The 22,935-nt window shown below is 41.7% G+C and overlaps 1 protein-coding gene across 10 annotated transcripts in view; it reads right to left on the bottom strand.

Moving 5' to 3' along the window:
• Positions 1–22,935, bottom strand: part of Il1r1 (interleukin 1 receptor, type I) — a 93,722-nt gene that overhangs the window by 58,136 nt on the left and 12,651 nt on the right. Inside the window, exon 1 of one of the 10 annotated variants that reach the window (XM_006495723.4) lies at positions 10,561–10,710. The exons of 7 other annotated variants lie outside the window; for them this stretch is intronic. The gene's annotated coding sequence lies outside the window, so the exon portion shown is untranslated. Of the gene's footprint in view, positions 1–7,310; positions 7,446–10,560; positions 10,711–22,935 lie in introns of those variants that run through there. 2 more of the 10 variants (XM_006495721.4, XM_011238436.3) reach the window with 2 other exon arrangements.

The following is a 22,935-nucleotide window of genomic DNA, read 5'->3' as shown; positions in this document are numbered from 1 at the left end:
GATGTCCACTGCTCATGAGCAGACACAGCTGATTTTTCATATTGATCTGTAACCTGCAAAACTGATTAGGTACACTAAATACTTTTGTGCGTGATTCCCATAGGATTTTCTATCTAGAAATGGATGTATTCTATAGATAGTTTCCTTTCTAAAATATGTGCCCTATATTTCATTTTCTTCATTTTTTTTCTTTATGTCCCAGCTAAAGCCCATAGTACAAGACTGAATAGAAGCCAAGACGTAGGCATCCTTGCCGCACAGGTCTCAATGGGTGTTTTCATGAATCTGACGTTAGCAGTGGGTCTTTTGTTAGCTACACCTCTATTAGGCTTGGAAATCCTCTGCCTTAATTTGCAGGACATTTTTTTTTATCAGGAATACAAATTGGAATTTGTTAACTGCTTCTGCAGCATCTATTTTTCAGTTTTGTTAATAGGATGAACTACATAAATCAGTTTTCCAGTGCTGAGTGGGTCATGCTTTGTGAAGATAATTAGTCATTATGTATTTGCCATTTTAGAGATTGCTGGAGTTTATCTGCTAGTATTCTGTTCAAAATTCCTGGCTGTGTTCATGAGAAATGCCAGTCAGTCATGCTTCTGTGTCGTATTCTCTAGTTTTGAGGTACCAAAACTGGCCTTGGAGAGATGGGAAGACTTCACAAGTTGAGAATGACTGACTCCCCTTCAGTTTTCTAGGAGAGTTCAAGTAGAATTGATGTTGTGTCTTCCTTAATGGCCCAGTAGAACTGTTCGGGGCTGTAGTTTTCTGTGAGAAATGGGTCAATATAAACACACTTGAAATCCTTAGATTCCTCTGCTTATCTCTTGGAGCACATGCAATACAGTTATAATAAACTTCAATGCCCTTATACCCTAATCCTAACATTGGTCTGATTCTCTGTTGGTCTCTTGTTGATTTTCCTTCTGACTTGTACATCTGGTAATTTTTAGGTGGAAACCAAACATTCCATGCTTGCCTTCTGGACTCTGGAACCTTTTGTACTCAGGATACAATTGAGTTCTTGGATACTGTTTGCTTCTTTTGAATCTTGCTTTTAATCATTATGTAGGAACACAGCACACAGCAGTTGGTCTAAGACACAGTTTCCCAATAACTTATTGCTTCTGAGTCCTCTATAAAATGGATCTGGACATTTTATAGCCACCTGGTGGCAATAGTGGTCACTCCTGAGCCTGTGCACTATTTTATCAAGGGTTTTCATGTGGTTCCTTTCCTAGACAGGATAGCTTTCTCATGTAGGTATTTGAGTTCCTACACAGAACTCAATGGTCTCTAAAATGCCCATTTCTGCATGTATTCCTTCATGGTTGCCACCATGGCCTTCCTAAGCTCCATCTCGTCCATCCAGAAGCTTGCTGAGCTATGACTGGTTGTCTTCTCCTGCACTGTGACATCCTATTGGTAAACAGAAAGAGTCCAGGCTCACCCATTTGTTTCTTGACTCCTAGGATGATGGGCCTTCACTTGACACCTACTAGCTTAAAACCCCACGTATTCTCTCTTGCTACTTGGTGGTTTCTGGTGAGAAAGTCTATCCAGGCTCTATTCCTCAACCCTGGAACCAGAACTATACTGGAACTTCTTTACCCAGGGCAAAATATTGCTTTCTTTCCATTTAACCAGAAAAAAAAAACTTGAACTCTTCATAAAACATAAACCATAATGCAGAATTGATCAGTGCTGGCCTAGGGTGGGATTTTTGAGGAAGAAGGTTAACTGCAAATGTCACATAGGAACATCCTGACTACTGTTGGATCCAAGAGACAGAGAGAGAAGTTGTGAGGCTCCAGCCAGGGAGGAAAATCTCCTTGGGTTGCTAGCACAGGTGGAAAAGAGAGAAAAGCTGTAAAGAAACAGAAGAAGAAGAAAAGAGAGTATAGGAAAGGGGGATGTGTCTAAAGGAAGAGACACCCATCTACTCTTTTGATCTCAAATGCCCACTTCTGCATCTCTTCCTTTGAGGTTGCCACCATGCAAATCCAAGAATTTTCAAGGAAGAATCATTAGCAGTTGCCATTTGGAAGCAGGTTGCAGAAAGGAGAAGCTAAGAAGAGATTCTGAGATGATTATAAAAATCATTAAATGCTGGAACTTGATTTCCATTAGTTATGATCAATCATATTAAGGAAATCAATCCATGAATCCAATGACAGATGAACAGATAAAGAAAACGTACACTGTGTGTGTGTGTGTGTGTGTGTGTGTGTGTGTGTGTGTGTACACAGTGAGGTCCTATTAACACAGGAAAAGAAGTCCTGTCATATACAGCATCATGGGTGGAAATAGACAACTGTGCTAAGTGAAAAACAGCCAGCACACAAAAAACAAATACCACGAGCTCTCTCTTAGACATGAACTCTTGGTTTCTGAGAAGTAGAGAGCAGGTTAGGTAAGGAACGGTGGGCAGGAGGGATCGTGTGGAAATTATGTCTAGTGGTTTTGAAAAGACTGGCAAGAACATGCTTTGATAATCTATTGGAGGTAACTATGATTGACCATAACTAATTGTATGATTCAAAAGAGCTAGTCAAGAGGCTTGCAATTATTTCTGGAAGGAATTTTAAAGGTCTCTGGTGACAGGTATATTATTGCACTCTTACTCCTAAGTATGTACAATTCTCACATGTCAACTAAAAATAAACTTTACCTTAGTAAAGAGAAAAGGATATTCTATTTTAGTGATTCTCAAAAGGTCCCTCAAGAGCCTCTCCGAAGACGCTTAAAATCAAAAGTGCTTTCATAGCAACTCAAAGACGTTTCTAACACACGCTTTCTCTCAGGGCATTCCATAGAGTTCTCCACAAGCTACATGGCAATTAGCTCAAAGATCAAATACAGATGCAAATTTTAAAAACGCACTCTCTTTTGTGAAACCAAACGTAAAAGAATTTTCCAGTACAGGGTACATATTATAAAACAATGCTACTATTCTTTTGTTGTTGTTGTTGCTGTTTTAAATACACAGTTATTTTATAAGACACCATGTTGCTTACATTGACGGTTTGTTGGTGATTTTAATGATCCACAAAATTTACTTTGAAAATGGCAGAGTTTTAGTTTCTTATATAGTTAACATAAGTAGAATTAAGCATTGAAGACAGAAGCCTTGTAACGTTACCAGTAACTTTAAAACACCCTCTGATAAGCTCTTTGCATAAAGCAGTCCCATGAGGTCACTGGGTAGGTCATGGGGGGAATTTCTGAGGGAAAGAACAAAGGGCAAAGATATCAGGAGAAATCTCCCTTGGAACTAACTGCCTCCCTTTGGCTTTAAAATGGTATCTTAAGGACATCATCCTTGACAAGCCTCACCCATGGGGACTCAGAGTAACCATGAGAGAGGTATTATGTCATCAGGTAGAAAAATTTCTGTGCTGAATATCCTAAAAGGTACAAAGAGTCACTTCATTATCTGCAGTTTCCTTGACCACACACAGGGTCTCTTTATCATCTGCTGTTTACTTGACCTCAACCTTTGTGTTAGTTATTCTCCTCACTGCTGTGATCAAATACCTCACAGAGGCAACTGGGGGTGGGGGAACAGATCTGGCCTGTTCTCAAAAATCAATCAGATACATAGGATCACAGCGTCAAAAGAAATAGTCCACCAAGTTAGCTGAAGCTTGCAATGGAGCCATCTAATATGGTGTTGACTGGCAGGCAGGACACTGAAGCAGATGTCACCCTCAAGGCCTTCCCTGAGTGACCGACCCACTTCCAGAAGGTAGGCTACAGTCCTGAAGGCTCCCAATCTCACAATATAGCACCCTCAGCTATCCATCAAGAGTCTCTGTGGACAAATCCATTTTCAAACTGTAACAGTCTCTTAATCATCCATCTGGCCCGTGTCCAGTAAGAAAATGTTTACGAACCACACACATGTGACTGACCACGAGTGAGATACCATGACAGGTCAGCACCATGAGGATTCATGTTTATTGACAGCAACAGATGTCCCAAATGGGAGCAGGAACTTGACTAAGGATGACCCAGTGAATAGACTCATGGGTGAGGATTCAACCCACTGTTCAAGGATGATGCTCTCTCCCATTCATGTTGCTGTATTTTACTGTCCCGCTGCTAATCACTGTGCAGAAGAAGAAAAAACGCCTTAAAATGGAAGGAAGCTGTGGGATGTGTTTTTGGAACCAGGGGAAGCATGGTGTGATGGTTACTAGCTAAGACAATGGAATCCAACATCCCAGCTCACATTCCAGTCCTACCAGGACTAGCTGTGGGCAAAGGTTAAGTCACTACATGTCTTTTGTGTCTTAGTGGTAGGTGGCAAAGTCATGCAGCAATCATGTGATGCATAATGGCATTTTGGTCACTGATGGACCACGTGTACAAAGATGGTCCCATGAGATCATAGGGCCCCCGTGACATCATTGCCATCTCAGCCGTGTAACACTGTCATATACAATGCTCATATACGATGACAAAAAATTATCTAAGGATATGCTTCTCAGAACATATCTCTGTCACTTAAAAAAAGGAGCACTTGTAATGGTAAGTCTCAAATCACTGGACTGCTGTGAGGACAGAGAAAGTTAACTCATAAAAGAGTTTGCATTGCCTGGTGCGCAGTAGGTGAGAGAGCTGCTCTTTACCCACTTTCCAGAAGTTGTATTTATTCAGGCTTTCTGACTCTAGAAAATGGACACAATCATATCCGTCCACTTATATCAGAGGCCTACTGAGACTGCAGATTCTTAGCATGCCTGGAAGAGTTTAACTGAACAGTAAGTACTATGCAAATAAGGCAACTATTGCCAGGACTTTCTTGGGTATGAACTCAGTGATGTCTTTCTTGGAACAAGGAATTTTCTGGTAGAAAAAAAAAAAAAAGCCAGTATTGCTAGCTGAAAGTCCAGAAGCTAGGGACCACAGCTGATAGATTCTTCATTCCCCCAACACCAACCCAAACCACATTTGAAAAGCAGAGCATTTGTGCATAACCAAGTCTGCTAGATATGAATAACTCTACCTCTGTGGGATAAGGGCTGTGAACTTGGTCAACAACATGAAGAAGCAATAGAAATTGACATCTGAATGATCTTCAACTTAAATAAAAGCTTAAAAAGCAAAGGGCAGCCTACCCAGAAAACTTTCACAACCTTCTTTACGTATACTGAGACATTTAGTTATTGCCGACCCCAAATGTTTCTCTCAGGCTCTGGTTTGGTTTTTTTTTTTTTTTTTTTTTTTTTTTTTTTATTGTTAAAACGTTTTAGCCAAACTTGAATCACTTCCTGTCTTAACAACTGCAATATGTCTTTCTTGTTCCTCTTACATTGTTAGAATCTAAATCACTACTTCTGAAGAAATCCCCCTGGCTTGTTGCCGAAGACTTTTGCTAAAGGTTACACATATGTCCGAACATGTGTGTGTGCAGACATAGCCCTATGTTACTGAATTCACGTAATATTTATTAGTACAGGTAACCAATTAATTTGACCTACCTCACTCTCTCCCCATTAGAACATAACACCCATGAGGGTAGAATTTGGGTCTTTTTATCCATTTTTTTATCGGTATTATATTAAATAAAACCTGAACGCATATTACATACTGGTTGACTGGATGAATGGATTGCTTAACTCTGTCCATTAAAAGCACCCATGCCTGGTATTAGTGTTTTTTCAATCTATGCATGGGGGGGGGATTGATGTTTTAATATTTTCTTTTCTCCATCCCAACCCTTTTCAACAATGACTTACAGTTTTTCCACCATTCCTGTCTCCTCTCACTCTGTGTTTACAAGCATGCTAAGCTTCTCACCAGATCAGAATCCCTCCAAGAGCTCTTCAGGAATTTGAAAAAGGAAGCTTGGTGTTTCTTATGCTCGAGTAAGTTCAACAGTGGGCAGAAAAAAGGAAACTCTGCTGGAGTCTAGGTTGTCTGTCAATAAGTGACTAGGACTGTGTGGTGGTTTGTATATGCTTGTCCCAGGAAATGACACTCTTAGGAGGTGTGGCCTTGTTGGAGTAGGTGTGTCATTGTGGGTGTGGACTTTAAGACCATCATCCTAGCTGCCTGGAAGCCAGTCTTCTCCTAGCAGCCTTCAGATGAAAATGTAGAACTCTCAGATCCTCCTACACCACGCTTGCCAGGATGTTGCCTTGCTCCTGTCTTGATGATAATGCAGTGAACCTCTGAACCTATAAGCCAGCCCTAATTAAATGTTGTCCTTATAAGAGTTGCCTTGGTTGTAGTGTCTGTTCACAGCAGTAAAATTCTAAGACTGACTGGTACTAGAACAGACCTCCTGAGGTGTGTGCAGCTTCTTACAACAATTACATTAATGCATGGCTTCGTGCAGCCCAGCAAGAGAGCCAATGTATCAGAAGGACTGGGAAAGATAATCTGACAACTGTACACTGGGAATGGCTCCTTCAAACTCTAGAAAAAGGTGGTTTATCATAGATGGGAGCCACTGGGCCACAAATGGCACGCTAGACACTCTCTAATGTTTTGTTCTTCTTTGCTTTTGAAGAATAGCTAACTATCCTTCTTCTTGAGGTCTTGATTTTTTTTTTAAATTGCTGTTAGCCCAAATTCCAAAGGCATAATAGGAATTAACCCAACCACGTCAGCTGACACCTCAACAGCAAGAGTCACAATGGGGCTGGGAAAGCCTGGTAATTTGTGTCTCTTTCTCTGTTTCCCTTCTTATCCCTTCCTGTGCATGCCACAGTGGATATTCCCACTGATAACAGTGACAAATCTTCAATTTTGCACATTACCAAGGCCAGAAAATCTTCCCTTCACTCCCTTGGAATCTCAAGAAACAGTTACAGAGTTACCAAGGTCATCAGGGACAGTTCCCAAAGAGAAAGGGGACGTGTGTGTGTGTGTGTGTGTGTGTGTGTGTGTGTGTCTGTGTGTGTGTCTGTGTGTGTGTCTGTGTGTGTGTCTGTGTGTGTGTCTGTGTGTGTGTCTGTGTGTGTGTCTGTGTGTCTCTGTGTGTCTCTGTGTGTGTGTGTCTCTATGTGTGTGAGTGTGTGTGTGTGTGTGTGTGTGTGTGTGTGTGTGAACAAATTCTAGCTAAAAATAACTCCTGGTGCAGAAATAATGAAGGAAGATATTGTAGTAAAAACTATTTTTTAAAAATCCTGGTATAGAGTTCCTACCAGCCTTAGACCATTTAAGTTCTGGGAAAGAACACACACACACACAGCCTTGATATTTTTAAATATGCTTTAGGCAGCACAGTATTTGGGCAGCTGCATACCTTCCATGCTGTTAAAGTCTACGTTCCTATCAACAACACCGTTATTACTTACTGTATACTCTGTTCCAGCTGGGCCACTCCTAGCTCCCGTTAGGCAGCCCCCTGGGCCACATTCTCTTGGCTTCTACCACACGGTGGCTCTCCTCTCTCCTCTCCTGCATGTTTCCTGTGGCTTCTTCTCTTTCCTCTTTTACTGTTCCTTCCTCTAAGCCCTCCAAAACTTAACTCCACCCATTTCTCTTCTCCTCAGCTATTGGCTGTTGGCATCTTTATTTACCAATCACAATCAACTGGGGGCAGGGTCATTCAGTGTCTTATGTGTTGACTTTCTTGTCTTTGGGACAAACAGCCTTGGAAGACAAGCAGCATTAGGCCAACCCACTACAAGATGTGATTTTTTTTTTCCTAGTACATTATGAAGGGAGAAGAAACCTCACAGTGAGCAGTCTCTTGTTTCTAGGTGGATGTCTGGTAGCTAAGAGGAGCTTCCATGAATGTCAAGCTTCTCCTCTCCCCATCCCCAGGTTTAAGAGCCACGAGGGAAGCTTTCCCAGCACGGGGAACCATATGGTGATGTGTGAGCTCTTATTTGAAGGCTCTTACCCAGAGAAGCCATTTTTCTTTCCCTTATTCCCTTTCCAATTCCTTCCTCTCCCTTCCATCTCTTCTCATATCCCATCCCCGGTTCAAGGTCCTCCAAGTCTCATTCTTTGCTTTCTGTCAACCAACAAGGACCCACCTGGAACAGATTCCCTATGTTCTTAGGACATCATTAATGGACAGTGTTCTACTTTCATCTGTGGAGTATTATATTGACATTGTTCAGAATTATTTCCCTTAACCCTTTCACCTACTAGTTTATTAATAAAATGTGTTATTAATACAATGTTTTATTAAAATTCATTATAAATTTTGCTTTGGTTTATCCAACTATGTTTCAAGTGTGGGAACTCTAGGAATATTTTATTTTGGCAAACTAAGCATTTATAAGCTAGCTCAGTTTGCTTCTGAAAGTGCACGTTATACTGCTTCTACAACACAGCCTTGTGTGCACTTGAAACTGAAGAGAACAGACGGTGTTGTCTGGCTCCAGAGCCCAGAATGAAGTTTAAGTCAACAACAGGACAAAAACTTAAATAAAAGCATCGCAAGCTATAGCTTGTGCAGTAGGGAAGAGGATGGGTATCTGTGTTAAGAAGCATTTTAACTCTAAAATTGTACTCATTAAGGCAAAGTTCTAAATAGGTTTAAATGAGTTGTTAAAAATAAGTGAGTCTTTGCTAAAAGACAGAGTGCATGCTTTGTGGGGTGGGCATGCTTGCTCTATGTGAGTGCTGAGGCCTGCGCTGGATATTCCATGCTTTCCCTGATTGTTCTCCATCTTTACCATTGAGACAGACTCTCTCAATGAATCTGAAGCTCACCAATTCAACTAGACTAACTGATGAATCAGATACAGAGATTCTTCTGTTTACAACTCTCCCTCCGCACACCAAGGCTAAGACTATTGTCGTGCAATACCCGAAGTTTTAAGGGGATCAGAACTCAGATCCTCCTACTTACAAGTCAGGCACTTTATTGACCCAAATTATTCAGGTACCTAGTCCCAAAGTATGCATTTAAGCATCCTCAATTCCATGTTATACCTCAACGGTCATGAAAGAACGCTAGACTAATAGACCATGAAGTGAATCAGAAGACCTGCCTTACACATAGCTCTCCAGGAAGGCCCCACCCAAGTCTGGCAGGAAGGACTCACAGAAGGAGAGATAGAAAAAGAAGGCAAGAGCTCAGACCCCAGAGTAGGTCCCCACCTCCAGAGCTGACACCTCTTCCCCAAAAGGAGCCTGAGAGAATACACCACTCAGAGAAGACCAGTGAGACCAGCTAGAGTAGATTAGCAGCTGCAGTTATATCACTGAGGAAGCTGCCTTCAGCAGGTACAGAGATGCTGCCAAAGCTTCTGGGTCAAGTATGGGGGTTAAGGTTGCTGAGAGAAACCAGAAGAGACTGGAAGAGAGGTCAGATACTGGAGGCCAGCTTAGGAAGACCCCTGGTTATGAGCATTTGACAGCTTGAGGCCCAAACTCTTAATGATACCAGATGTTCCCGGGTTATATACCCCACAGAAGAAAAATATGGCCTTTTGATCACCATGAACCAAGTCGGATATATCATGTCACTAACGCCAACTTCACAATCTCTTCAAGACTAGATGTTCAACAAGAAGGGACCTGGGAAAGTGTTGAGCATGATGTTACCAAGGCTCTGAGAACACCTGCATTTGGGTAAAACCCTTACTAGATAGTCTGAAACTCATTTGTTCTCATCTTTAAATAAGATATATTCATCATCAAACATTTTCATTGCACATATGATCCATATCAAGCATTGTCCTTGTGTTTGAACTGTAACTTGGGAATAAATCAGATAAAATTCCTACTTTCTGCAAGGTATGGACACATAATACACAACCAACAGGATAAAGGAGGACTTGCATGGTGAGTGGAGAAGTTAACATAGAAAAAACGTAAGAGAAAGCCCAAGCTCAAGAGCAAGGATGTGGGTAGTTGGTTGCACAGGACAGGTCCACACCTGTCTGTCACACCAGGGCTGCCTCCCTTTGTATGATGCCGAAGGCTAGAAGATAAACACAAATAGGTCTCCAAGAAACTGGCCAGCCACCTGGGACTGTGTAGCCTGAGTCTTTTATGGAGAAATGATATTCTTTCTTCCATCTAATAAGTGTCTGCCAAGCAAATAGTCAATTATGTCCATTACCAGGCCCTCCTGCAACACACACTACATACAAAACACATGCAACACACATGATGCACACTCAGAAAAAAATATACCATACACAATACAGAACACATTCTGTATGCACAACATACACTGTATGCACTCAAGTATATAGTACTCAACATGTAGAATACATATGACCCATACTTCACACATTGAATACTCATACAACATAGAATATATGCTACATGCACAATTCCAATGCATACAATAATAGTTATTTGCACAACAGACTCATATGACATATATAAGACATATAGAACACTAATATCATACATTCAAAAGACATATAGCAGACATACCTATAGCACACACAATACTCTCATTGGAGCACATGCAATATACACAGAATGCATGCTTTAAAATTACATGCAATAGACATGTTCACAATACACACAAGAAATATACACAGCACATATGCATTAACACAATGCACACACAGTATATACCAAAAATGTAACATTCACTAACTTATACATACATATTCATACAGCCCATACCTTAAAGCCTGCATATGAAAGTTCTTTCGAGGTAGTCTCACAACATCCAGAGGAAGATCCACTCCCAGGCTCTCTAACACTCCCAGGATCACATAGGATCAGAAGTGAGGAGGACACACCATCTGCCCCAACACCGGAAATATATTCAACAAAATTATAGAAGAAAACTTCCCAAACCTAAAGAATGACCAGTGGCATGGGTTCTTCCCTGTCTGAATCAGTTCCCTGAGCAGACCTTGGGTGCAAACTCCATAGCCAGTTCCACAACACCCAGAGGAAACTCTACACCAAGGTGCTCTAACACAGTCAGGACCACAGGATCTCAGGACCCCAGGATTCCAGGAACTTGGTCACATCAGAATCTCAGGATCCCAGAAGCAGCTTGACTGTCAGGAGCTCTGACACACACAGGATCTCAGGATCACAGGATCCCAGAATCACAGGATCACAGAGACAGCTGACCTCTGAGGAGTTCTGACTCAACCAGGATCACAAGAAGGACAGGCTCCAGTCAGATATAGTGAGGGCAGGTAGTAGAGATAATCAGATGGGGGAGGCAAGCATAAAAACATAAGCAACAGAAACCAAGGTTACTTGGCATCATCAGAATCCAATTCTCCCACCATAGCAAGTCCTGGATACAACATCACACCAGAAAAGCAAGATTCGGATCTAAAATCACTTCTCATGAGGGTGCTAGAGGACTTTAAGAAAGATATAAATAACTCCATTAAAGTTATATAAGAACACAGGTAAATAGCTAGAAGCCCTTAAAGAGGAAACACAAAAATCCCTTAAAGAATTACAGGAAAACACAATTAAACAGGCAAAGGAAATGAACAAAACCATCCAAGACCTAAAACTGAAAATAGAAACAATAAAGAAATCACAAAGGGAGAAAACCCTAGAGTTAGAAAACCTAAGAAAGAGATCAGGAGTCATAAATTCAAGCATCACCAACAGAATACAAGAGATAGAAGAGAGAATCTCAGGTGCAGAAGATACCATAGAAAACATTGACACAACAGTCAAAGAAAACGCAAAAAAGCAAAAAAGCTCCTAACCTAAAACGTCCAGGAAATCCAGGACATAATGAGAAGATGAAACCTAAGGATATTAGGTATAAAAGAGAGCGAAGATTCCCAACTTAAAGGGCTAGCAATATCTTCAACAAAATTATAGAAGAAAACTTCCCTAACCTAAAGAAAGAGATGCCCATGAACATACAGGAAGCCTACAGAACTCCAAATAGACTGGACCAGTCACATAATAACCAAAACACCAAATGCACTAAACAAAGATAGAATATTAGAAGCAGTAAGGGAAAAAAGTCAAGTAACATATAAAGGCAGACCTATCAGAATTACACCAGACCTCTCACCAAAAACTATGAAAGCTAGAAGATCCTGGGCAGATGTCATACAGACCCTAAGAGAACACAACTGCCAGCCCAGGGTACTATACCCAGCAAAACTCTCAATTACCATAGACGGAGAAAACAAGATATTCCATGACAAAACCAAATTTACACAATATCTTTCTATAAACCCAGCCCTGCAAAGGAAAATAGATGGAAAACTCCAATGCAAGGAAGGTAACTACACCCTAGAAAAAGCAAGAAAGTAATCTTTCAACAAACCCAAAAGAAGATAGCCACACAAACATGACTCCACCTCTAATAACAAAAAAAAATGAAAGTAACAATCACTTTTCCTTAATATCTGTTAACATCAATGGACTCAACTCCCCTAAAAAGACATAGACTAACAAACTGGATATGTAAACAGGACCCAGCATCTTTCTGCATACAGAAAAACGCACCTCGGTGACAAAGGCAGACGCTACCTCAGAGTAAAAGGTTGGAAAACAATTTTCCAAGCAAATGGTCCCAAGAAACAAGCTAGAGTAGCCATTCTAATATCAAATAAAATTGACTTTCAACCAAAAGTTATCAAAAAAGATAAAGGACACTTCATACTGGTCAAAGGAAAAATCTACCAAGATGAACTCTCAATTCTGAACATCTATGCTCCAAATGCAAGGGCATCCACAATCATAAAAGAAACTTTACTAAAGCTCAGAGTACACATTGCACCTCACACAATAATAGTGGGAGACCTCAACACCCCACTCTCAGCAATGGACAGATCATGGAAACATAAACTAAACAGAGACACAGTGAGACTAACACAAGTTATGAACCAAATGGATCTAATGGATATTTATAGAACATTTCATCCTAAAGCAAAAAAATATACCTTCTTCTCAGCACCTCATGGTACCTTCTCCAAAACTGACCACAAAATTGGTCACAAAACAGGCCTCAACAGATACAAGATTGAAATAATCCCATACACCCTATCAGATCACCACAGACTATGGCTGGTCTTAAATACCAACAAAAACAACCAAAAGCACACGTACACATGGAAGCTGGACTCAATAATAACTTGATCAAGAAAGAAAGAAAGAAAGAAAGAGAGAGAGAGAGAGAGAGAGAGAGAGAGAGAGAGAGGAAGGAAGGAAGGAAGGAAGGAAGGAAGGAAGGAAGGAAGAAAGAAAGAAAGAAAGAAAGAAAGAAAGAAAGAAAGAAAGAAAGAAAGAAAGAAAGAAAAGGCTTTTTAGAATTTACTGATATTGAAGACACACCATACCAAAACTTATGGGATAGAATGAAAGCAGTGGTAACAGAAAAACTCATAGCTCTAAGTGCCTCCAAAAAGAAACAGGAGAGAGCTAACACAAGTGGCTTGATAGCACACCTGAAAGCTCTAGAACAAAAAGAAGCAAATATACTCAAGAGGAGTAGATGGCAGGAAATAACCAAACTTGGGGCTGAAATCAACTAAATAGAAACAAAAAGAACTATACAAAGAATCAGCAAAACCAGGAGCTGGTTCTTTGAGAAAATCAACAAGATAGATAAACCTGTAGCTAGACCAACCAGAGGGCAAAGAGACATATCCAAATTAATAAAAATCAGTAATGAAAAGGGAGACAAAACAATAAAATATACCTTAAAATAATTATTATTTGTTGAATATTAACAGTTGAAAATATTAAAATCCTGTTCTACAAACAAACAAACAAACAAAAAAGTCCTTTCACTTTAAGCACCACTTAGGGTTATGGGCTGATGCAGCTAGATGAGTACTGAAATTATTTCGTTCAATGCATGGGACAGTGAATAAAAGATATGACACCCAGGGGAGACTTTTGGGGTTGAGCTGTTCTATACAATTTGCCCATGTCAGTTTGCACAGGGAAACCACAGCAGAACTCCCACACAGAGCAATGAGCACAAGAATCCTTTATAGAAAGCAAAATGGTTATTATACACAGCTGGGCAGGGGGAGGTGATGGGATGTGGGTCAAAGGATATATATATATATATATATATATATATATATATATATATATATATATATAAACTTGCACACAGAGATACAACATGGCAACTGTATTAGCTACTTTTTTTTATTACTGTGACACAATAGTCAATAGAAGCAAATTAAGGGAGTGTATGTGGGTGATAGAATCAGAGAATGTTCAGTCCATTCTGATGGGAAACACATGGCTATACTGGGGGAGGGGGAGAGCTGCTCCAGAAAAGGGGGTTTTGCCTGTCTGCTGCCTTGTAATGTTGGGCTATTTGCTATAGAAACCAAACTGTCGTTTCTTTGAGCTGCCAAAATTGAGAGAACACATTTGTGCAGTCATAAACTTCAAAGGCAAGGTTTTAATGACCTACTTCAACCAGCCAAAAGCTGCAGTACCTTTAAACTAGTACTGGAAGAGAGATGGTTCAGTGGGCAAAGTACTTGCTGGGCAAGTCTAAGTGAGTGCCTGGTCCAAACCGCAACACTCATGTGAAAGCCAGATACGGAGTCACAAAACCCCAGTGTTGAAGGAACAAAGAAGGGTAAAGACAAAGCATTAGCCAACTGGTCTACCCAAAATGGCAAGTTCTAGGTTCAGTGAGAGGGCATGTCTCAAAAACTAAAGCAGAGAGTGATAGAGGAAGACACATCACATCCACCTCTGGCTTCTAAACATGCCTGCATGGGTGAATACTTTCACTCTCACACACATGCAAACATATGCACCTCACATGTGCATATGCACATTAAATATTTAAAAATTGATAATTAGCAAAATAACCTCACAAATTATAGCCTTAAAACATGAGCTTGTGGGTGACTATCTGGATTGAAATCACGAGTGACATTGCTGTGCACATTTGTTGGTTATAAATGTTCTGCCCATAGTCAAAAAAAAAAAAATGATAGCTCATATAAAGTGATATGCCAAGTGACCAAGTGACATGATTTCAGGGCTCATTCAACAATAAATGAATTCATCATATCACCACAATATCTTTCTTTAAAAGATACAGCTTTTATTTGCCAATCATATCTCAATGCAGCTAAGAAATTAAAATAAATAAGATCTACCTATTCAACCAAATGCTAACAGCCTGGGTTTGTTATGCAATTTCCATGAAGTCTCTTCAAACTAAATCCCTGTTTGGTAGAGAAAGCCATCTGGCACCCGGCTTGCCACATATTTCCCAGTATATTAACTGAATGTGAAATCTCTCTGAGACCATGTCACTGAGTTGCAATCCAGAAGTTAATCTCATGCACTTAAGATAGGTTAAACAATAACCTACAGACAGCACATGTCTTCTCTGGGTTTTTTGGCTCTGATTTCACTATGGTTTCCACAGTGAGTAGCCAGGCTTTACCAGGCAGCACAGAGTGTTTTAAAAGGAAAACTACCCACAGACAAAGGAGTGTTTGTGAAGTCCAGTAGGAGCTTATCTTTTAACTGTATTTAAATTCTCCAAAGAAAGGTATCACTTATAATAATGTCAGCATGGAAATTTTATCCTAAGCATCCCTTACATACTTAAATTTCTATTTGCAGAGTTGGCTCTATTTTATTTTGACAAAGTTAGATGCATGTGTAAAATAGTTTGTTTTGTTTTTGTTTTGTTCTGCGTGTCCATATCCAGTGTGACCAGATGCATGGAGATGTTCATCCTACTGCAAGGATTTCTCAGACGCCAGCTGGGTGTTCTACAATTCAGTTCAGTTCTGACACTGACAAATGTTAATAATGACTCCATAATCAGAGGGCTTGGTCTCAAAAGCAGCCTTCTCTGCTGCAAATGCCAACTTCCAGAGCAAGGTTGTCACCCTCCTCTGCCCCAAGTCAAGGACCCTACAACTTCTCATATTCTATACTTTGCTAGGATAACTTCAGAACACAGGAGAACTTTTCAGTGAGATCTCATACGATAGAGGATGACAACGGACACATACGCAGGCCAGTGCTGAGACACAGAGGTATATGGGAAGGGGCTTCAAGAGTCCATGTCAGGCAGGCTTCCTATGACATGCTCAACACCCAGACTCTCCCAACCCTAGCTCATGAATATTCATAGAATCATCACCTCTTGGGGATGACCAATCAGCCTCCCCTTGCCAACGATGGGGAGCAGGCTGAATGTCTCAAATTTCTTAATATGTCTTGATCTTGGTGGGGACCAGCCCCCACTTTTAAGTAGAATGAAGGTGTCTGCCTATGTCTCCTAAAATAAAGATGTTTCCCTCTGCCAGAAAAGTCTAAGATGTTGAAATGTTGACCAATGCTATGTACAGGGAGAAACTGTATTAATGTGTACTTGTGCATATGTAGAGATATAGAGGAATTTCTTTGGTAGACATGATATGTGCATTCTGGTCTGATCTTGATAAGAAACTTCAGGGGGTAACCACTCTGGTAGTTTTCCAAGGTCTTAATAAAAGAGGCTGACTCTTGAAACAAGTGCTTGCCTGGAAGGTGGGACTGAGTAAATGTTTTCTGCCCCGCAATTTCCACACTCAAAGGCTGTTTCAGAGAAATCCATATAACGTGTTCCTAGGGGGACTTTCCAGGCTTGGAATAAAACCTAAATTAATCTAAATATATTATTAAGTATGGAACATTCAGGGCAATCAGGGATGGCAGGTCACAAGTGCCTCTTTGGGCCATTAATAACTGTCAACAACAGTTTCATGATCCAGGAAATCCAAAGAAATTCGACAGTGCATCTATTTTATTTTGTGATGTCAACAAAAGAGCCAAGCACTAACTGCTCCTGGGTGAATATCCCTTCAACTGCCTGAAATTTTTGTTGGAGAAGCCTGAGGAGATGGCCAGTGCTGCCCAGTGTGCCTGCTCAGTCTTACCCAATTCTTCATCTGATCATGGGAATAACAACGTCTATCCTAAGTGAAGGCAAAAATATAAATGGAATGCTGGCCGTGGTAGATATTAATTACATAGTAAGTGCTTTTGGGGGGGTTCTTATATGGTTACCTCAAAGACTGGCAGGGAAGGTGCTATGATCTGAGGGGTGCTCTAACTAGGAAAAAAAATGACTATTTATCCAAAACTGGTCACAGAGCTTGATGAGAAAACAAGGAGTTAATGGGGACTAGGGAGGCTCAAGCAAGCACAGGGACCAAAATTTCATCTCGAAACCCATGAAAAAAAAAAAAAACCTTGACACAGTCATGGGAATTCCTAGCCTGGAGATGAGGAGTCAGCTAGAAGCTCTCTGCTCCACAAGCCTGCCCAGGGAGTAGTTATGGCATAGTATTGCCCAATATTTGAAACTGACACATTATAACTATAGCCTTCCAAGAGGAGAAAATACCTAAGACTCTTCAGTATTTTGTTTCCTTACGTAGATCGATTCTTTGTGTGGTGAAACGCCACCTTTTTAACATGATTTCTTTTTCTTCCTCATTTCTATGAGATTCTTTCAAGTCCAGCCAAATGAGTGTCACAAGGGAATTATGAATTGACAGCAGAGCACAAGGAAGCAGAAGTGAGAAGCTATCCACATGCAAATTATGCACCGAAAATGTCATAATCCCCAAGACCAATCAGACCAACAACATGATTCACCCTTTCGTTACCAATGGAGAGCAGCAAACCCGGGCAGGAGAGGGGGTTCCAGAACCCTCTTTGTTTTCTTGTATCCTTTACCACTTCTAAACAATGTCACGTGATCAATAACCAGATCTAGCTAGAGAGAGAGAGAGACCGCAGCTATAAGAAAACCTCTCTTTCTCTACTCCCCTTTGCCACCCAAGCACTTTCTTATAATTAAAATCTTCACAATATATTGAGAAACATTTAAAAGTTAAAACAAATCACTTTCTGTTTATGCCCAAATCTGACCAACTCTTATTCTTTTTTCCCCTTATATCTAGAAAATAAAATAAAATAATAGTCATTGCCATATTTCCCAAAGACTCAACAGCCCAGCACTGTTCAATCCTTTTGGGACAAACAAACCAACCACCTCCAAATCACTTTGCTTTCTGTCTTCAGGGGTTTGCTGCCATTGCTAGCAACACCAAGATGATACTGGGGCAAAACAAGGCCTTTCTGCTTCGGAGGAGTACACTTAAGAGCATAGGATGTGTTAGAGGCTAGAGAAAATGAGAGATGAGGAGATGGGAGGGGCTGTCCAGCACTGAAAGCCAAACCATACACCCACCCTGTCGATGCAATGCTGAGGCTATCCCAACTGTGTAACCAACATGGGCTTCTTTTTTCTCCCATTGAAGTGAAACAAAACCCTCCAATTCTCCTAGCAACCCAGATTAGCTGAATAACTACTGTTGAGCAAATTCCACTTGAACTTCATCTCAGTCTCCAAAGTTGAAGCCTACCACCCTGAGCTCTCTCTGCCTCCCAGGCAGCTCAGACAACTGATCTAGCATGCTAGGCTTGCTGACTCTTTCTCTTTACCCTTCTGCTTTAAAATATATGTATCACTCTGTCTTAGTCAGGGTTTCAATTCCTGCACAAACATCATGACCAAGAAGCAAGTTGGGGAAGAAAGGGCTTATTCGGCTTACATTTCCATACTGCTGTTGATCACCAAAGGATGCAGGACTAGAACTCAAGCAGGTCAGAAAGCAGGAGCTGATGCAGAGGCCATGGAGGAATGTTCTTTTCTGGCTTGCTCAGCCTGCTCTCTTATAGAACCCAAGACTACCAGCCCAGAGATGGTCCCACCCACAAGGGGCCTTTCCCCCTTGATCACTAATTGAGAAAATGCCTTACAGTTAGATCTCATGGAGGCATTTCCTCAATTGAAGCTCCTTTCTCTGTGATAAGTCCAGCTGTGTCAAGTTGACACAAAACTAGCCAGTACAATTGACCCCTTGTCAACTTGACACACAAAACCATCACTAGTAAGCCTCAACCCTTACAATCTTATTCATCCCCAAGATCTAAATAACTTTAAAAGTCCCACAGTCTTTACATATTCTTAAAAATATCCATCTCTTTTAAAATCCAAAGTCTTTTTACAATTAAAAGTCTCTTAACTGTGGGCTCCACTAAAACAGTTTCTTCCTTCAAGAGGGAAAATATCAGGGCACAGTCACAATCAAAAGCAAAAGTCAATCTCCAACCGTCCAATGTCTGGGATCCAACTCACGATCTTCTGGGCTCCTCCAAGGGCTTGGGTCACTTCTCCAGCCAGGCCCTTTGTAGCACATGCGTCGTCCTCTAGGCTCCAGATGCCTGTACTCCACTGCTGCTGCTGCTCTTGGTGGTCATCTCATGGTACTGGCATCTCCAAAACACTGCATGACCCCTTCAATCCTGGGTCTTTAATTGCAACCAAGGTTGCACCTTCACCAATGGCCTTCCATGGCCTCTCACCGTGCCGAGCCTCAGCTGCTTTGCATGACCCCTTCATGCCTTCAAATCCAGTACCACCTGGGTGACCCTTACATATTACCAAGTCCCGCTGCAGCAGGAGTACAACCTTGGCCATCTCTGGAACACAGCCTCTTTGTGCTTTCAGAAAACACTTCCCAGAAGATGTCACCTCAATGATGCTGGTCTCTTCTTAATCCCCGCTAATTTCTTAGCTCCAGCTAACCAGCATCAATAGTCCCAGTAATGCAAAGTTTTTGCTTTGGTAGTTCTGGTATCTTGTTAATCACAGCTGATTCATCAGCCCCAGCTAACCAGAACTACAGAAACTTCACAATCAAAACAGCAATGGCCCCGAAAAGAGTCTTTAATTTTGCCTCTGAAATTTCACAAACCAGACCTCCATCTTCTGCAGTGTTCTCAACATTATCTTCCAAGCTCCTACACAACATCCGACAGACCTCTTAACAACGGATGGATCTTCAAGCCCAAAGTTCCAAAGTCCTTCCACAGTCCTCCCCAAAACATGGTCAGGTTGTCACAGGAATACCCCACTCTGCTGGTACCAATTTGTCTTAGTCAGGGTTTCTATTCCTGCACAAACATCATGACCAAGAAGCAAGTTGGGGAGGAAAGGGCTTATTCGGCTTACATTTCCATACTGCTGTTGATCACCAAAGGATGCAGGACTAGAACTCAAGCAGGTCAGAAAGCAGGAGCTGATGCAGAGGCCATGGAGGAATGTTCTTTTCTGGCTTGCTCAGCCTGCTCTCTTATAGAACCCAAGACTACCAGCCCACACTGGTCACACTCTGTCTTCTCTCCCCCTCCTTTGTGCCTCTCTCTCCTTCATCCTGTCTCTTCATCTCCCTCTTCACCACCTCTTCGTACATGCACGTGGAGGTCAAACAGTCACCTTGGGTGTCAATCTTTTCTTCACCTTGCTTATGGAAGGGTCTCCTGTTGCTCACAGCTGCATACTCCATGCTGGCTGGCCTGTGAGCCTCCAGGGAGCCTCCCATCTTGCTGTAGGGTCCTTGGATTACAGAATTGCACTACTGCTTCTGTGAGTTTCTGTGAGGTTTTGTGAGTTCTTTCTGTGAGTGGGGATCTCAACTTAAAAATCCTTACACTTGAGGCTTGGCAAGGCTTTACCCACTGAGCCTCTCCCAGCTCTGGCCCTTCCCCTTTTGAACAAGTCTCTCCCCTTGTCTTTGAGGGATCTGAGCCTATTAAGTGTCTCGTGAGAGAGCTTCCTCAGCATCCTGCTTTTGTCCTACCAATTTCCTCTTAGAATACCCTTCCCCTCCTCCTTCTTCCCCTCATCCCCTCTCCCACCTCCCCCTCCTCCTCTGCCTTCTCCTCCCTCATTCTCTGCTCTCCTCCCAGTTCTCCTCTAGCGCCTCAACACTGAGACCATCCCGAATACCCTGTCATATACTCCCAAGGTGTGTTTAGGACACTCTCCAGCTCTGTCCTCTGCGACACTGAAGGGCTCATCACCCCCACTCTTCCCTGTCTGCGGCACTCAGCAACCTTACTTTACTTGTGCACTGCCCTCTACCCTGACGCTCATTTAAGACACTGGTATCATTTCTCTCCAGCAGATGACAGCTAAGCAAGGCAGATGTTTAAATATTTGTCAAACGAATGAAAGTAGGCCCTGTTTACAGTTACTGTCCACAGTTCCCAAGAAAGTGGGACGCACACTCAGCAGACACAGGCCTTCCAGAATTTCCAGGCACAACGTTTTCTGAGAAACCAACTTAAATGTCCCCCAGCAGGCAGTATTTGGCAATCCCTCTAGACACGCTTGATCTAACCTGCTCCTTGTTTATGTGGGTAATTGACTGGCTTAATGGCTGCAGATCCCCGGGTCAATGATTCCCAGCCAACCCATATCATGCAGTACTGATTGCAGAGTATAACCAGCTGGAGAGTCCTGACAGCCCAGGCTGCACTCAGGCCTACCATACCCCAAATCCCAGGGGCGAGATCCAGGAATCAATACGTTCAAGGCTCCCCAGGTGAATTCCATGCACAGCCAGGACCCACAACTGCTGCTTATAACAGAGATGAGTGATGTTACCAGCATCCCATCCCATCCCAACTGTTTTCTATCCCTTGCTGCAGACTGAGGCCAAGCAAGGAAAACAGTCCTGGTTCCCTAAAACAACTGAGTGTGAATCCCACCGTAAAGGAAGCACCCTTCCATCTTACCTCCTACCATAGTGGATAGTCTCCTGTGAACCTAGTTTCTATATACTAGGGCACATGACCTTACCGAATTGTTAAAAAGCTTCACCTTGGGGAAGTAAGCACAGGATTCGGCTTGAACTGTGAAACCAACCTCAGTTTGTGGCTGATGAGCCTCATCTAGGCATGAATAGAGGTGAGAGGTGCTGCCTGTGACTCCCCTCAGGCCTACGAGAACAAAACCTGCAACCTTCCTTTGTCCCTATGAGTCAATTCAGGAGCTAGCATAGAAAAGTTCTTAAACCTTGAGGGAAATTGATTCAAATGGGTAATTATAGCAGGTTCACATGAGATTTTTCTTTTCTTTTTTTAAGTCAAAGAAGTTTCAATAAGCGTCCTGTCACTGTGAGCCCAGTCACTGAGTAGAGTCATAGATTTTTCCCCCTTCTCTAGGGAAGAAATCCTGAGAACTTCTGAATATGCTTTTATAGAGGAGTTAAGAGAGAGATGATGCTGTAGGCGAGACCAGATTTCCCCCCACCCACTCATAGCAGAATCTGTTTAACTACTCCCTGGAAATTGCTAGTGGGCTGTCATGATGCTTGCATGTATACTTTGTTGTTAAATGTATTCCATTTGTATTGGTTTTGGCCTCTATGTATACTTTGTTAAGTGTATTTCAGTTGTATTTGTTTTGGCATAAATTGTTACCAAATTCCTCTGGACGCTTTCTCACAATCCCTTCTGGGACTAAAAAAATAAGGCCTTTGCATGACACATTTTTTTAAAAGCTAGCTTACTCACAGATGCCAGTGTGGGTAATATCCCTCAGGGTTGGTGGAAGGAAACTTGAATCAGCTCAGTGTCAGCAAACTGAAAAACATATGGCTCAGACACTGATGTTCAACTATGGACTGACCCAGATTCATTGTGGCTCCGCTTGCACTTAACACCTTATGATGATGGTATGAGAGCGAGGCTCTTGCAATAAAAACTAAACTTTGTGTTGTGAATTTGGATCTTTTCCTGGGCTGCTGTATTGTAATTATTATTGGGCAGTTACAGCAAGGTTTCCACTCAGCCAGGGAATCATACATCAGACACTCCACAGTATGCTGTGCTCCAAGCCACACTGATTGGTAGGGTCAGTGGATTGTGTTCACTGTCCAATAACAGTTCTAATTTATGTTCAGTTTCTCACAGTGCAACCCCATTATAAATCAATCTTTTTGTAAAAGCCTTCACAGGGACTCAGCAGTTAAGAGTATTGTGGCTCTAACAGAAGTGCTGGATTCAGTTCCCAGCACCCATGTGTGGTCACTCACAACTATCTATACTTGTGAAAGAGTTCAACTCAATACCCTCTGGTCACCTCCAGGAGCACCAGGCACATGTGTTTATGCATATATATATATATATATATCCATAAAACAAAAATATATAAAA

Source organism: Mus musculus, chromosome 1 (genome assembly GCF_000001635.26).
Source record: "Mus musculus strain C57BL/6J chromosome 1, GRCm38.p6 C57BL/6J".
NCBI classification, from domain to species: Eukaryota; Metazoa; Chordata; class Mammalia; order Rodentia; family Muridae; genus Mus; species Mus musculus.
This window is presented reverse-complemented; position numbering and strand designations above follow the sequence as displayed.